Raw genomic sequence first — 16,518 nt, 5'->3', positions numbered from 1 at the left:
GTGCTTTCCCTCCTCTTAATTAGTGGTACCACCGTCCACCCAGTCCCCATGCCCAGTAACTTGGAGTCATCCCAGTCTCTCCCCTCACATCTGATCAATTACCAAATCTTGCCCATTCTTATCATGACTGTTTCTAGAATATGTGCTTTCTCCATCCTTTTACTACCATTGTCTTCATCTGGCTCCTCATTAACTCTTTTTTCCTTTTGTTAAGACATTTAGTCTTAATGCACGCTCAGAACTTTCCATTGCATCAACATAGAAAAATGAGTCCCACATCCACCTAAATAAGCCTACAAACTCTCCATTTCCAAATCGGAGGTCTTCACCTCCCCTCCAAGTATCTCTTCTATTGTACTTCCTGTCTCTCCAAACGGCACCACCACTTCCCACGCCACCTCCTCCCATCCAAAAAATCTGAAGGTCTTTTCAGATTCCTTACGCTCTCTCTTCCAACCCCCTGAACTCTTGACTAGATAGTAGGAATACACGTACCTCCTTTCCTGACTGTCTGTACCCAACACCTACCCCTTAAACTGGACAAGGCCTCTTACTATTGCCTCTTACTATTCCAGGTGTACTGGTCCAGCTTTTCTAATTAGACAATGCGATCCTTGAGGGCATGGACCATGTCTGGTAGTTTTCTGAATCCTCCAGTGTGCCCAGAACAGCACTGGGTACAGAGTGGATGACCAACAGAGAAGTGAGTCGGCAATGAGACACATCTGCCAAGAGAAGACAGGTGCTGAACAGCCAGTGCCCTGAGATGACGGCTGCTGTGTGCCCAACTCCTTTGCCATAGTGAGAGGACAAGACCTCAGCAAAGAAGCTGGAAATGGTTCTTTGACGGACTGGGAAAAGGACTCCACCAAGGACAACGTCATGGCTTGTGGAGTTATCATGACGACTCAGCTGAATCTTGAATCTGTGGGTACCCATCTGTCATGTTGTAGGGTGTCCTCAAGCAGTACTCAGTGGCCTGAGATCTTGGAAATATGTGCTGTTTTATGGTGGCTGCCTCACCTTGGACATAAGCAACAGTTAAAGTTTTTCATGAGTCTATTCTGCTTTCCAGAAGTCGAGTCTAGAGTGTTTTATTTCCATTATCTAGCAAAAATCCTTAGTCCTTTGAGGTCCACGCTATTTGAGTATTCTTCACTCTACCCCTTGCCCCACAACTGTTGCTCCCTTGCTCACTGAGGATTTAGCAATTGTCTCCCCATCACCTAAGCTTCTGCCATCATCCCAGAAAGTTTCAACATGTACAAAGATGACCTCTCTAACAGCCTAGCCTCAAACTTCCACGACTTCCTTAACACCAATGGCTTTTAATTTCATTTTACTCATCTACTACCATGGCCATGCTTCGACCCACATCACTGAAACTGTGCTCTGGTCAACCCTCACTTAGACTACCACCACTGTCTTCTGACCCAACACTCTGCCTCTATTCAAAAATCTGCAGTGGCTCCATATCTCCTACAGGGTCGAGTCAGGGTCCTTAGCCAGGGAGGCAGCATGCCACCCTCTGCCCAGTCTCTCATTTCTTCTCCATAATCTAACATTTCCTATTCTGACATTACTGATTATATGCAGTTTCCAGTTCCTCCTGCCATTTCTTGAGCCTCCTAGGCCTCCCTCTGACTGCAAGATCCAGGAGACTTCCCTCCTTGTCTGCAAAGACTTTCATCTTCACGTTCCAGCTCAAACACTACCTGCTCCGGAAAGCCTTCCCTGCCTTGTCTGGGCACAGCCAGGAGCTCTTTCTCCCATGCACCTAGCATGGGATACAGTCATTACAACATTTATCTGATCAGATTAATACCACGAGAGTAGGAACCATTCCTATTCATCTCTGTATCTCAGCCCCGGATGCAGGCCTGGTGCTAAGTTGGCTTCAACTAACATTATGAAAGGAATGAAGAAATGAGTTCCTCTGTATATGAATGAGGTCAGAGGAGATTGGGCTCTCGAATTAATTGAACCTCTTCTCTTTTCACCCTGGCCCAGTGCCCTGCCCGTATGATTAAATCCCCTAATAGAATCTGCCCTGGCTAAGCACCATGTACAAATCCCTCAGCATTAAGTAGTAGAAAAGCTTCCAAGCGCTTGGAGAAAAAAGAGATTGGTGCTTCAGAGATGGGACATGAGACAAGTGGCAGATGGAGAGGTGTCCATCTACTTCTTCGCTACTGACTTCCGGGGAGTATTGATGACTATTTCATACTAAAACCAATTATGTGTTCAACAGCTAGCCACCGACGGTGAGGATAAAAGTTAAAAGAGGAGCCTGCATTTGTTGATCACTTTCTACGTGCCAGGCATAACTCTTTAGAGTAGGCATCATGGGTACTATTCTCATCTTACAGGTAAGAAAACGGGCTCATTGTCACACACCTAATAAGTGCTTCAGTATCATCTTTCTCTAGCTTCTTCACTCTCTCTCTTCACTGTCCTCACCATGCCCATTCTAAGATAATGCCCTTCCTCCTGTCTCCCCTCTATTCACCCTTCCTTTTCTTCATCAATGGCAACACCCTCATCTTGCCACCACCGCTTACAAGCATCACTTACAAGCATACTGACATCCGCCCTAACCCTACCCTCCTCCTCTCCAGTTAGCCCCACGAGTGGTCCCTCTCCACCCTAAGGCCAGTCCCTCCACCTGCACGTTTGATGCTGTTCTCCCATCTTCTTAGGAATCTCACATTGTGAATTATCCTTCCTTTAACCTATAACTTCTCCATTCAACTGGATCCTTTCCATTGGCATTTAAATGTGCTCAGCTGTCTCCCATTAAAACAATTAAACCACCCTATCTCTCTATCACAGCCAAACCTCTGGAAAGATTTATACATGCAGTGTCCATTTCCTCACTTTCCACTTTCTCCTCCACCGACTACAATCTGACTTTTGCCTATCACATCGCTGAAGCTTTTGCTTAAATCACTTGTGATCTCCATGTTGTGAAAGCCAATGGACTTTTATTGGTCCTTGTTTTCACTGACCTCTCAGCAGCACCTATGCTCTCTCTTCTCTTCTTCAGGAAACCCTCTGCTCTTGGCTTTCATGAAGTTTTCGCCTTCTGGTTTTTCTCTTATCTCCCTGGATCATCCTTCTCTGGTTATTTTTCATCCTCCTCTACTTGAAGTTAGTGCCAGGCCTTCTCTTCTAAGCCCATCCTTGCTCCATAGGCAGCCTCATCCATGTCATGGCTTCAATTACCCCTAGATGTTGATGACTTACAGTGGTATATTTCCTGCCCAGACTTCTCAAAACTCCTGCCTATATATCCACCTGCCCTCCTGATCTCCCCATTCAGATGGCTCAAAGGCTCCTCAAGTACAACATGGCTGAGGTTGAACTCGTGATGTTTGCCCTAAAGTCTTTTTTTTTTTTTGCAGTACGCGGCCCTCTCACTGCTGTGGCCTCTCCCGTTGCGGAGCACAGGCTCCGGACGCGCAGGCTCAGTGGCCATGGCTCACGGGCCCAACCGCTCCGTGGCATGTGGGATCCTCCCAGACCGGGGCACAAACCCGTGTCCCCTGCATCGGCAGGCGGACCCCCAACCACTGCGCCACCAGGGAAGCCCCTGCCCTAAAGTCTTGTTCTCCCTCACTATTTCCTGCCTCAGGGAATGGTACCACCATCCACCACACAAAGCTGGAAGCCTAGGACTTATCCTCAATACTTCCTTCTCAACTCTCACATCCAAGCCATCACATCCTGTCCATTTTATCCTCTAAACCTCTCAAATCTGCCTACTTCTTTCCATCTCCACTATACACGTCCAAGCCTAAACAACTGTCATCTTTCACCTGGACTCACCTGAAGTATCAAGTGAGTCTCCTAACAGGTCTCCCTGGATATACTCTTGACCACCTCAAATAGACTGTCCACACTATACGACCAGAGTGATCTCTTTGAAATGGAAAATTTGACTATGTCACTCTCCTGCTTAATACTTTAGTGGCTACCCACTGCTTCAGAATCAACATCAGATCCTTACTGTGGCTGATAAGACTCTGCACGTTCTAACTCCTTTCTACCTCTCCTGCTCATCTCGTGTGTTTCTCCCTCTCACTCTCTGCACCCCAGTCCACTGCGAGGCCTTTGGCATCTCAAAATGCCATGCTCCCTGTAGCCAGGGACTTTCCCCATCCCTGGAATATCCTCTTCCAGCTCCCCAAGTCCCCTCACCTCCTTAGCTCCTGCTCACTCTTCAGGTTTCAGCTCAATCATCACTCCCTCAGGATGACTTCCCAGGTCCTCCCTGGATGGCCCCAGACCTCCCATTAAACCCTCTTATAATGTACCATGTTCTCCACTTTAGAGCTTTTTTTCACAGTGTCACTTTACATTTCCCTTGTGACAAATTTGTTTCCCGCAAGCGACTTCAAGCTCCATGAAGGCTGCGGCTTTGACTGTTTTGGTTTTTGTCCCCCTCAGCGTTGTATCCCCTGTGATACTCAATAAGTACTTGTTGACATGTTGAAAATGCGATCCTCACTTTTCAACCCGACTCTAACTAGCTTCTGGCCTCGTTACTTCTCTGAAATTGCCCTTGTTGAAGTCAAAAACCTTCAACCTGCCAAAACTGTACTCCTGTGGAGTCCTGATGTTCTACCAGCTGGACTGAGGGTTTCCTGCACTAAAATAGACACCTGGCAGTCTTTCCCCAATTCTTAGGGGAAAAAATGAGCTGACAGATCATTCTCAATGTAAAGATTTTGTTTCAGAAAGTTTTCTTAATATGTGACACCTACTCTTCTATGTCTGTGGTAGAATCTGGCATAGGATGCTCTCTGATTTAGTTCAAAATTATAATTCATCCATTTTAATATATAAATATATCATGGTGTTCTCCAAAGAACACCATGATTCCCATGGGTTTCATGACATGAACAAGTGTTTGAGACTTACTGGCCAAATCCAAAGAAAATTTTTTAGTTTTCTGATTTGTTCTCTTGGTGGTATCTCATACAATTTATCATATTGGTTATTCATAGCAACTGGCATTTTTAAAAAATTATTTTTAATATTATTTATTTATTTTACTTTTTTTTTGCTGAGTTGGGTCTTCATTGCTGCACGCGGGCTTTCTCTAGTTGCAGCAAGCAGGGGCTCTAGGTGTGTGGGCTTCAGTAGTTGCGGCACACGGGCTCAGCAGTTGTGGCTCGTGGGCTCTAGAGCGCAGGCTCAGTAGCTGTGGCACATGGGCTTAGTTGCTCCAAGGCATGTGGGATCTTCCCAGACCAGGGCTCGAACCTGTGTCCCCTGAATTGGCAGGCGGATTCTTAACCACTGCGCCACCAAGTAACTCCCTAGCAACCAGCATTTATTGAGAAAATATTACGTTTTCCCATTGCCCTTTGTCCCTATTTTTACTATAGCATTTATCACTTTCTCCTGTGATCTCTTTCATGTACTGCAAGTTCCTGGAGGGTACAGGGACTGTGGCTTTTCCTTCTCTCCCTCTCCCTCTCCCTAGTGAGCCCAGCATGTGGCCCAGGCACATGGATCACATTTGTTGAATGCAGGAATAAATGCTTGAGTGAATAAAAGACCGAATAAAATAGGAAGACAGAACTTAAATCCTCAGCCTCAGTGCTCTTCCTCCTATTCTCTGCTGCCTCCCAACTGGAAAACTCAGTGACACAGTGGTTTGATACAACAGAAACGTAGATTTTACATATGAAAATACCATCCACTGTTATTTTTAAAAGTAAAATGAATCCGATATAAACCTATTATAACTTTACAGGTCTAGCCCTTGTGAGCTTCACTTCTAATATCTAATCCATCATTAAGCCCTGTTGATTTTACCACAAAAAAAAAAATCATAGTGACTGCCTACTTAATGGGGAGAGAAAGTTTTATTCTGCAGCTAAAAATGCTATGTATTATGTCTGTAGCTGAAGTTGGGTAAATCATGACATTTTACTGATACAAGTATATCTTTAAACACTCCATATTCTATCGTAACCCTGTGCCTTTGCCCAAGCTGTTCTCTTAGCCACCTCTGCCCTTTCTCCTGAGCTTGTCTGTCAAAGTCATACTTAACCTTCAAGGCTCAGTTCAAAAATCACCTCCTCCAAAAATACCTTCATGATCTACCAGAATTACTGGGGCCAGCCTGATTCACTTTAGCCCCTCTGCATGTGACAGCACGTTGCCTGTACCTCTACTTGGCATTTACTTCTTTAGTCTGCAGAATCCTGCTGACGTTATGACTGTTCCTCTCCCACACCGCCTTGTAGGCAACTCCAACCCAGGGACCAGGCCTTGCTCATCTTTCTGTCTTTCCAGTGCCTTGAACAATAGGCATTTTCTGAATTGAAGTGTGTTAGGCTGATCATCCACTACTAGTATATATGTAAATACCATTTGTGTGTGTGTCATAAGGTGACTTTTTAAAAAACAGCTGTGGTATCTGGCTTTCCCCCTTCTGGCTAGGTTCTGACAGCCTTAGCTGAGAGCCCAGTCCAGCTTCTCGCTCTCACCCCTATTGGCAACAGAGCATATAGAAGGAGCAGCTGCCTGTGTGCTCCAGAATCTATTTGGAGAAAAATTCAAGCTGTTTTTTTTTGAAGTGGAATGGGAGTCAGAGGTGAGTCCTAGCCAGTGAGCTGCATGGGAGAAGAAAGGTTTGCAGTGAGCAAGGCTCTCAGTTCTCAGGATGTTTTGTTTCAAACAGCAGACGGACTCCCAGCACAGCCCTGGCGTTCAGGGGCCACCCTGCTCATCTTCCCCCTTGGCGGCAGACATCGGGCCTCCCGAGCACATCCTCACAGCCCTCCACACCACTGGCGTCTGGACCAAAGCAGAGACAACCCCTCCTCCCTCTGTCCCTGGGGAACATCACACTTGCAGTCCACTCAACCCAGCCCTAATGCACACACAGAGACAGAAGCAAGAGAGATGGAAATCCAAGCCAAAAGCGCTGACTGCTTTGTCCCTGAACCATGCCTTATACAAACCTATCCAGCCTGCAAAGATTCCAGCTCAGCCACATGCTGTTATAACCCAAACTGAGTATGCGAGCACCTCTGTGATGCTGCTGTGGCTGTGTTGCTGGTTACTGTGCAGAGATTGGAAAAGTCATTGAAAGGAGAGCATAAAGGTGTCGTTGCTTGCTGGCAAAGAGCCTGGGTTCTCACATGTACCTGATCAAGTGGTTAAATGAGATAATGTAGGCAAGTGCTTAGCAGAGTAATGGGAACAGAGTAAGCTCTCAGTGAAGGCTTCCTACCTAACAGTGCTGGAGGACCCCTTCTCGTGTGATTAGAAGCAAGTCTTTCTTCCACTGCTTCTGCTATTCAACAGCTGCCCTACATGAAGCAGGGAAGGCAGTGCCTAATACCTGTCCCCACACCCTTCGTGCATCTGGTGGCTTCCAAGCTGCATGGGGGGAAAAAAACTGAACTGGGCATCTGTGCAGATGGGAAGCAGCCAAAGGGGCATCTGGAGACATACTGATTGATGCAGGTGACAACTGCATCAATAACCTACCTTCCTTCCTTCTCTGGGGCAATACAGCCCAAGAGACCCCAGAGCAATTTTCAAACCTTTTCTTTCAAGCGTATCTCCCTTCCTCTCTTTTCTGAGGACCAAATGCAACGCCAGAAATAGACCTTCCTCTGCTCTCTCTGATGTCCAGCCAGTGCTCCTCCTGCGCCCTCACCTAGCGCTGTCCAGGCACTGATACTTTATTCTGTATAGGGAAACAGCAGGGCGGTAAAAATAAGGATAGTTTCTATTTCTTCATGTTGTTTTCAAGATTAGAGGTTCATATCTTGCCTACCCAGCTCAGAGAGGCTAAAGACACCTCTCTCCCCAGCTTTCCAAGAAAACTTGCACAGTTAAATTTAAAGGAATTTTAGATGGCTCAGAGCCTATGAGCCCTGTGTGGTCTCACAGCCCTTTGGCTTTTATCCCAAAGGGAACCTCTCAAGCAACCTGAGGGGCAGTATTGCCCCACACTGTTCAGCTGGAGAAGAGCTTAAGGGAATATGTCAGACACAGGGCAAGGAAAGAGGGTTTTTTAAAAATAGTTAATGGGGGATAGCTTCAAGATGGCGGAGGAGTTAAGACATGGGAGATCACCTTCCTCCCCACAAATACATCAAAAATACATGTACATGTGGAACAGCTCCTACAGAACACCTACTAACGCTGGCAGAAGACCTCAGACCTCCCCAAAGGCAAGAAACTCCCCACGTACCTGGGTAGGGCAAAAGAAAAAAGGAAAAACAGAGACTAAAGAATAGGGACGGGACCTGCCCCAGTGGGAGGGAGCTGTGAAGGAGGAAAAGCTTCCACACTCTAGGAAGCCCCTTCACTGGCAGAGACTGGGGGTGGGGAGCTTTGGAGCCACAGAGGAGAGTGCAGCAACAGGGGTGCAAAGGGCAAAGCGGAGAGATTCCCGCACAGAGGATCGGTGCCAACCGGCACTCACCAGCCCGAGAGGCTTGTCTGCTCACCCGCCGGGGCCGGCGGGGCTGGGAGCTGAGGCTCGGGCTTCGGTCAGAGCCAGAGCGCTGGGAGAGGACTGGGGTTGGCGGCATGAACACAGCCTGAACGGGGCTAGTGCGCCACAGCTAGCCAGGAGGGAGTCTGGGAAAAAGTCTGGACCTGCCTAAGAGGCAAGATACCATTGTTTCGGGGTGCATGAGGAGAGGGGATTCAGAGCACCACCTAAATGAGCTCCAGAGATGGGCGTGAGCCGCAGCTATCAGCTTGGACCACAGAGACGGGCATGAGACGCTAAGGTTGCTGCTGCAGCCACCAAGAAGCCTGTGTGCAAGCACAGGTCACTATCCACACCTCCCCTCCCGGGAGCCTGTGCAGCCCGCCACTGCCAGGGTCCCGTAATCCAGGGACAAGTTCCCAGGGAGAACACACGCCGCGCCTCAGGCTGGTGCAACGTCACGCCAGCCTCTGCCGCTGCAGGCTCACCCCGCATTCCGTACCCCTCCCTACCCCCAGCCTGAGTGAGCCAGAGCCCCCTGATCAGCTGCTACTTTAAGCCCATTCTGTCTGGGCAGGGAACAGATGCCCTCAGGCGACCTACATGCAGAGGCGGGGGCCAAATCCAAAGCTGAACCCCAGGAGCTGTGCGAATAAAGAAGAGAAAGGGAAACCTCTCCATGCAGCCTCAGGAGCAGTGGATTAAATCTCCACAATCAAACTGATGTACCCTGCATCTGTGGAATACCTGAATAGCCAACAAATCATCACAAAATTGAGGAGGTGGACTTTGGGATCAACTGTAGACTTGGGGTTTGCTTTCTGCATCTAACTTGCTTCTGGTTTTATGTTTATCTTAGTTTAGTATTTAGAGCTTATTATCATTGGTAGATTTGTTTATTGACTTGGTTGCTCTCGTCCTTTTTCTTTAATATATATATAATTTTCCCTTTTTCTCCTTTTGTAAGTGTGTATGTGTATGCTTCTTTGTGTGATTTTGTCTGTATAGCTTTGCTTTTACAATTTGTCCTAGGGTTCTGTCTGTCCATTTTTTTTTAATACAGTTTTTAGCGCTTGTTATCATTGGTGGATTTGTTCTTTGGTTTGGTTGCTCTTTATTTTTTTAATTACTTTTTTATTTTTAATAATATTTTTTTAATTTTTTATTTCAATAACTTTATTTTATTTTTCTTTCTTTCTTTCTTTTTTCTCCCTTTTCTTCTGAGCTGGGTGACTGACAGAGTCTTGGTGCTCCAGCCGGGTGTCAGGCCTGAGCCTCTGAGGTGGGAAAGCCAAGTTCAGGACATTAGACTACCAGAGACCTCCCGGCCCCACGTAATATCAAACAGTGAAAGCTCTCTCAGAGATCTCCATCTCAACACTAGGACCCAACTCCAACGACCAGCAAGCTACAGTGCTGGACACCCTATGCCAAACAACTAGCAGAACAGGAACACAACCCCACCCATTAGCAGAGAGGCTGCCTAAAATCATAATAAGGTCACAGACACCCCAAAACACACCACTGGACGTGGTCCTGCCCACCAGAAAGACATGATCCAGCCTCATCCACCAGAACACAGGCACCAGTCCCCTCCACCAGGAAGCCTACACAACCCACTGAACCAACCTTACCCACTGGGGGCAGACACCAAAAACAACGGGAACTACGAACCTGCAGCCTGCAGAAAGGAGACCCCAAACACAGTAAGTTACGAAAAATGAGAAGACAGAGAAATACACAGCAGATGAAGGAGCAAGGTAAAAACCCACCAGACCAAACAAATGAAGAGGAAATAGGCAGTCTACCTGAAAAAGAATTCAGAGTAATGATAGTAAACATGATCGGACGGAGAAATTAAAACATTTACAGACAAGCAAAAGCTAAGAGAATTCAGCACCACCAAACCAGCTTTACAACAAATCCTAAAGGAACTTCTCTAGGCAGGAAACACAAGAGAAGGAAAAGACCTACAATAACAAACCCAAAACAATTAAGAAAATGGTAACAGGAAAACACATATCAATAACTACCTTAACTGTAAATGGATTAAATGCTCCAACCAAAAGACACAGACTGGCTGAATGGATACAAAAACAAGACCTGTATATATGCTGTCTACAAGAGACCCACTTCAGACTTAGGGACACGTACAGACTGAAAGTGAGGGGATGGAAAAAGATATTCCATGCAATTGGAAATCAAAAGAAAGCTGGAGTAGCAATTCTCACAGCAGACAGAATAGACTTTAAAATAAAGACTATTACAAGAGACAAAGAAGGACACTACATAATGATCAAGGGATCAGTCTAAGAAGAAGACATAACAATTGTAAATATTTATGCACCCAACACAGGAGCACCTCAAAACATAAGGCAAATGCTAACAGCCATAAAAGGGGAAGTCGACAGTAACATAATCATAGTAGGGGACTTTAACACCCCACTTTCACCAATGGACAGATCATCCAAAGCGAAAATAAATAAGGAAACAAAAGCTTTAAATGATACATTAAACAAGATGGACTTAACTGATATTTATAGGACAGTCCATCCAAAAACAACAGAAAACACTTTCTTCTGAAGTGCTCATGTAACATTCTTCAGGATAAATCATATCTTGGGTCACAAATCAAGCCTTGGTAAATTTAAGAAAACTGAAATCGTATCAAGCATCTTTTCCAACAGCAACGCTATGAGACTAGATATCAATTACAGGAAAAAAATCTGTAAAAAATATAAACATATGGAGGCTAAACAATACACTACTAAATAACCAAGAGATCACTGAAGAAATCAAAGAGGAAATCAAAAAATACCTAGAAACAAATGACAACGAAAACACGACGACCCAAAGACTATGGGATGCAGCAAAAGCATTTCTAAGAGGGAAGTTTATAGCAATACAATCCTACCTCAAGAAACAAGAAACATCTCAAATAAACAACCTAACCTTACACCCAGAGCAATTAGAGAAAAAAGAACAAAAAAAACCTAAAGTTAGCAGAAGGAAAGAAATCATAAAGGTCAGATCAGAAATAAATGAAAAAGAAATGAAGAAAACCATAGCTAAGATCAATAAAACTAAAAGCTGGTTCTTTGAAAAGATAAACAAAATTGATACACCATTAGCCAGACTCATCAAGAAAAAAAGGGAGAAGGCTCAAATCAACCAAATTAGAAATGAAAAAGAAGTAGCAACTGACACTGCAGAAATACAAAAGATCATGAGAGATTACTACAAGCAACTATATGCCAATAAAATGGACAACCTGGAAGACATGGACAATTTCTTAGAAAAGCACAACCTCCGGAGACTGAACCAGGAAGAAATAGAAAATATAAACAGACCAATCACAAGCACTGAAATTGAAACTGTGATTAAAAGTCTCCCAACAAGCAAAAGCCCAGGACCAGATGGCTTCACAGGTGAATTCTATCAAACATTTAGAGCAGAGCTAACATCTATCCTTCTCAAACTCTTCCAAAATATAGCAGAGGGAGGAACACTCCCAAAGTCATTCTACAAGGCCACCATCACCCTGATACCAAAACCAGACAAAAACGTCACAAAAAAAGAAAACTACAGGCCAATATCACTGATGAACACAGATGCAAAAATCCTCAACAAAATACTAGCAAACAGAATCCAACAGCACATTAAAAGGATCATACACCATGATCAAGTGGGGTTTATTCCAGGAATGCAAGGATTCTTCAATATATGCAAGTCAATGTGATACACCATATTAACAAATTGAAGGAGAAAAACCATATGATGATCTCAATAGATGCAGAAAAAGCTTTCGACAAAATTCAACACCTATTTATGATAAAAACTCTCCAGAAAGTAGCCATAGGGGGACTTACAGTCCCCTCTTAAACAGTCATGTACCACAATGTTCATTGCAGCTCTATTTACAAAAGCCAGGACATGAAAGCAACCTAAGTGTCCACCGACAGATGAATGGATAAAGATGTGGCACATAATGGAATATTACTCTGTCATACAGAGTGAAGTAAGTCAGAAAGAGAAAAACAAATACTGTATTCTAACATATATATATGGAATCTAAAAAAAAAAAAAAGGTTCTGAAGAACCTAGGGGCAGGACAGGAATAAAGACGCAGACGTAAAGAATGGACTTGACAACACAGGGAGGGGGAAGGGTAAGCTGGGACGAAGTGAGAGACTGGCATGAACATGTATACACTACCAAATGTAAAATAGATAGCTAGTGGGAAGCAGCCGTATAGCACAGGGAGATCAGCTCGGTGCTCTGTGTCCACCTAGAGGGATGGGATAGGGAGGGTGGGAGGGAGGTGCAAGAGGGAGGAGATATGGGGACATATGTATATGTATAGCTGATTCACTGTTATACAGCAGAAACTAACACACCATTGTAAAGCAATTATATTCCAATAAAGATGTTACAAAATGTACAAAAGAGTTTACAGGTCCGCTCTCCCTGGAGGCAACAGGTATTATTAGGTTTTGTGTATATGGTTATGCAAATGCAAGCAAATATCTTGGACCGCTCATTCTTCCTCCTCTTTTATAGCATGAAGAGTAGCATATTATAAACACCCTATGTATGTTTTCCACTCAGCCCTATATCTTGAAAACTGTCATATATCAGTTATATAGTAAGCTTCCTAAATCTTTTTTTATGGATGAACAGAACAGTATTCAACTATCTGGAAGTACCACAAGTCCCCCTTTGATGAGCATGTAGGTTGTTCTTTCATAGTTCAAACAATGCTATAATATACACGTCTTTGTGGCCACATGCAAGAACAATGGCAAATCGGATTCCTAAAAATGAAATCACTGAGTCAGATGGCATGGGCATTTCTAATTTTGATATACTTTTCTAAAATGCTCTCCAAAGGAGTTGTACCAGTTTACTCTCCAACCAGCAATATACGAAACTGCCTATTTTTCCAGAATCTCATCAACAGTTTATCAATCTTTTTGATGTTTGCTAACTGAAAGGTAAATAAATATGTCACTGCAGCTTACACTTTACATATTAAAGAAATTAATCCATTGTGTATGAATTAAATGCCTGAGTCCTACTGGGAAAAAAAAGCATCCAGTTTTACTAGGCCAGCACTTTCTCTGAAATCTAATGGGGTCACAAACATCTCTCGGACCTACAAATAACAGTCTTTATTCACAATGTTCTAGATTTTCAGCTACCACATGTGCATCTATTCTTAGTGGGAGAAGTGTTGCACTGTGGAAGGAGCAGAGACTTTGGAATTAGACAGACCTGGGTTCCAGGCACAGCTGCGCTACTGACTAGCTTTATGATCTTAGCAAATTACTTAGCCTTTCCCAAACTCAGTCTCCTCACATGAAATATGGGGATCATAATACTGATTTTGCAAAGCTTTATCTCTGGTACATAGAAGGTACTTAACAAATAGTAGCAGCTTTCATTAGTGTTAATAATCATCAGGCCAGATTCTAAACCTCAGGGCACTTTTCACAATTGACAGGACCTGGAACAGCCCAGCCAGGGCCGAATGGCTCTTTTGTTAAGTGGCCACCCAGAGGATTCCCAACTCCTGGAAGTCACCACACCCTCCTTCCAAAGTTAGCAGGAGAGCTCACTAAAATCCCACCCAAGGCCTCTGGGTGAGGGGTGGGCTGTTTCTGTGCCAGCCTCCACTGCTGCCAGATGATGTTTGTATTCAGCCTAAGGGCACTCTGGTCTAAGTAGAGCTCATTTCCAATTTCAGATGGGCAAGTCAGAGGCAAAACAGACATCCTTGGGCAAAACATGAAGGACTTGCTCTCATCGGCACCAGAGCCCATCTTTCCTTTCCCAAGCACTATTTTTGATGATGTCACTAAATTTAGATTTCTAGTTTTGGCAGGAATGCCAGTGGTGCTAGGGCTTCTATCTAGGTATGTAATACTCCCTCCTCCCAAAGAACTTGAGGCTTTTCCCATTTACACATGGTCCTGTCTCATTTCATCCCCCAGGATGGCAGAAATTGTGATAGTGAGGGAGGGCACTGCTGCTGATCGAATGCCCTGGCTGAACCTCAGGAAGCCACATTTCAGTTCCTCCCTGAGTGCCAACACGACCCCCATCTCTATATTCTATATGTGGGTTTGGATCCTCTCAGGCACGGGAGCTGGAACCTCCTGGCAGAGGTCTGAGAAATTATAATTGCTTTCAGAGAATGTTCCTTTGCTCTTTCTTCCCCTTAGTCCACCTCTGTCAGTTTGAAGGAAACGGGCAAGATCTGAACATAATTTCAAGTACTTCATTAGTACAGAAAGAAAGTGGCCTTTCCCCCCCAAGACTCCAGATCCCAGTCAATCGCAGGCAAAGTGAACATGCAGGATCTGAAGTCCCCCATCGTTAGTCTTTCACAAGGTACAAAACGTGGGTCTACCTCAGACACGGGCGGGCCGGGCAGGGCACAGATACCAGACTGCGTAGACGTCGATCCCTGCCAGTTACACGTCTGTCTCCTCAGAGTCCGACCCCTAGCCCTGCCGGTGAGAACCACCCTCCCCGCAACCGGGGTCCTCCAGCCAGGCCGCAAGCGTGACCTGGGGCTAGGGGAGGGTCCGCAGCTGGGCAGACTGGAAAGAACGAGAGAAAGTGCCTCAACTGACTGCGGGGCCCCAGCCTGCGGGCTGGCTACATCCCCGCCACATCAAACCAGTTAGAGCGAACTTCCAGAGCCCCACAGTTTCACCGGAGAAAAGCAATGCCCACGTGAGACACAAGAACACGGGTGGTGTAAATAGCCATGGGGCACTGACAGAGAAGACAGCTCTCCAGCCCTGCCCTCCTTCGCTGCCTTCGGAGGCGCAGAGCAGCGAGGAAGCCCCCCTGCAGGCGGTCTCCCGGGCGCCGCGCTGGGCACTCCACCCGCCCATCCCAGCCAGACTCCGAGTGAAGGGGATTCGAGCAGCAGAATGCGGGTTTCACCCCGACACTGCTTTCCGCTCACCTCCCGATCTCTCTACCCCGGCCAAACCCTCCTCCGGGCCGCTGAGCGGAGCTTCGATGTGCCCGGCGCCTCGAGACAAGCCCGCCGCGCCCGCGCGTCAGCGCACGGCCCTGGGGGATGGGGTGCGGGACGCCCGCCCCGGGGTCTCAGGAGGAAGCGGACAGCGGCCCAGGTGAGAGTCCGGTTTCTCTGTCCCTGAGGCAGACGGTCAGCCCCCGGCGGTCCTGGACCTGAGAGGCCGACCCGGCGCCGCAAACGCACCTCCGCCCGCCTTATTTTATAAAACTTCAGGAAAACCACCAGCACACCCAGCCCAGATTGCAAGGCTGGCCCGGGAGCGCCCGCGCGCTCGGATCCACCCTGCCGCACAGTCCGACCGCTCCCACCCACCCCGGGTCAGCAGCCCCTGCCCGGCGCCCCGCTCACTCACTCGCGCCCGGCCAGCGCTCGCAGCCCGCCGTGTCGCGGGCCCAGGCAGCCGCATGGTCCCCGGGAGCTCGCGGGCGCCGAGGCGCAGCAGCCGCGTCCGTGTGGGGTCCCGCCGGACGGAAGGCGCCGGGGAGCAGGTCGGCAAGTGGGGCTGAGGCGGCGGCAGCAGCAGCAGCAGCAGCGGTGCGGCCGGGGGCAGGGACCCGGCAAGGCCCGCCCCGGGGCGGGGACGGCGCGACCCGCGGCCTCGCCTTGAGGCCCAAGACGTCCACCCCCACCCCCTCGGAGCGAACGGCTCGGGGGCCGAGCAGAAGAGGCGAGCGCGGACACTGAGCCAGCCGGGCACAGCCACGGCCAAGATAGGGGTAGGCAGAGGGCGGCGGCCCCGGGGAGTGCTTACCCGGTTGCAGAGGCGCCCTCGAAAGTACACGCTGGCCCGACACATCCCCGTCCCAGCGCGGAGGCAGGCGCCCCGCGAGGTCCTCGGCCCGCCCCTCCCCTCCCCTCCCCTCCTCTTCTCTCCCTCCCCTCCCCTCCTCTTCTCTCCCTCCCCTCCTCTCCCTCCCCTCCCCTCCTCTCCCCTCCCCCTCCCCCTAGGAACCTCGGCGCGGAGCAGCGCGTTACACATTACCTCAGCTGA

The 16,518-nt window shown here is 47.3% G+C and overlaps 1 protein-coding gene across 1 annotated transcript in view; it reads right to left on the bottom strand.

Moving 5' to 3' along the window:
* LOC132423860 (protein FAM163A) overlaps nucleotides 1–15,010 on the bottom strand; it is a 75,834-nt gene extending 60,824 nt beyond the window's left edge. The window contains exon 1 of the mRNA XM_060009731.1: nucleotides 14,883–15,010. The gene's annotated coding sequence lies outside the window, so the exon portion shown is untranslated. The remainder of the gene's footprint in view (nucleotides 1–14,882) is intronic.
* Between the last annotated feature and the right edge of the window lie 1,508 nt (nucleotides 15,011–16,518).

Source organism: Delphinus delphis, chromosome 1 (genome assembly GCF_949987515.2).
Source record: "Delphinus delphis chromosome 1, mDelDel1.2, whole genome shotgun sequence".
Taxonomy (NCBI): Eukaryota; Metazoa; Chordata; class Mammalia; order Artiodactyla; family Delphinidae; genus Delphinus; species Delphinus delphis.
This window is presented reverse-complemented; position numbering and strand designations above follow the sequence as displayed.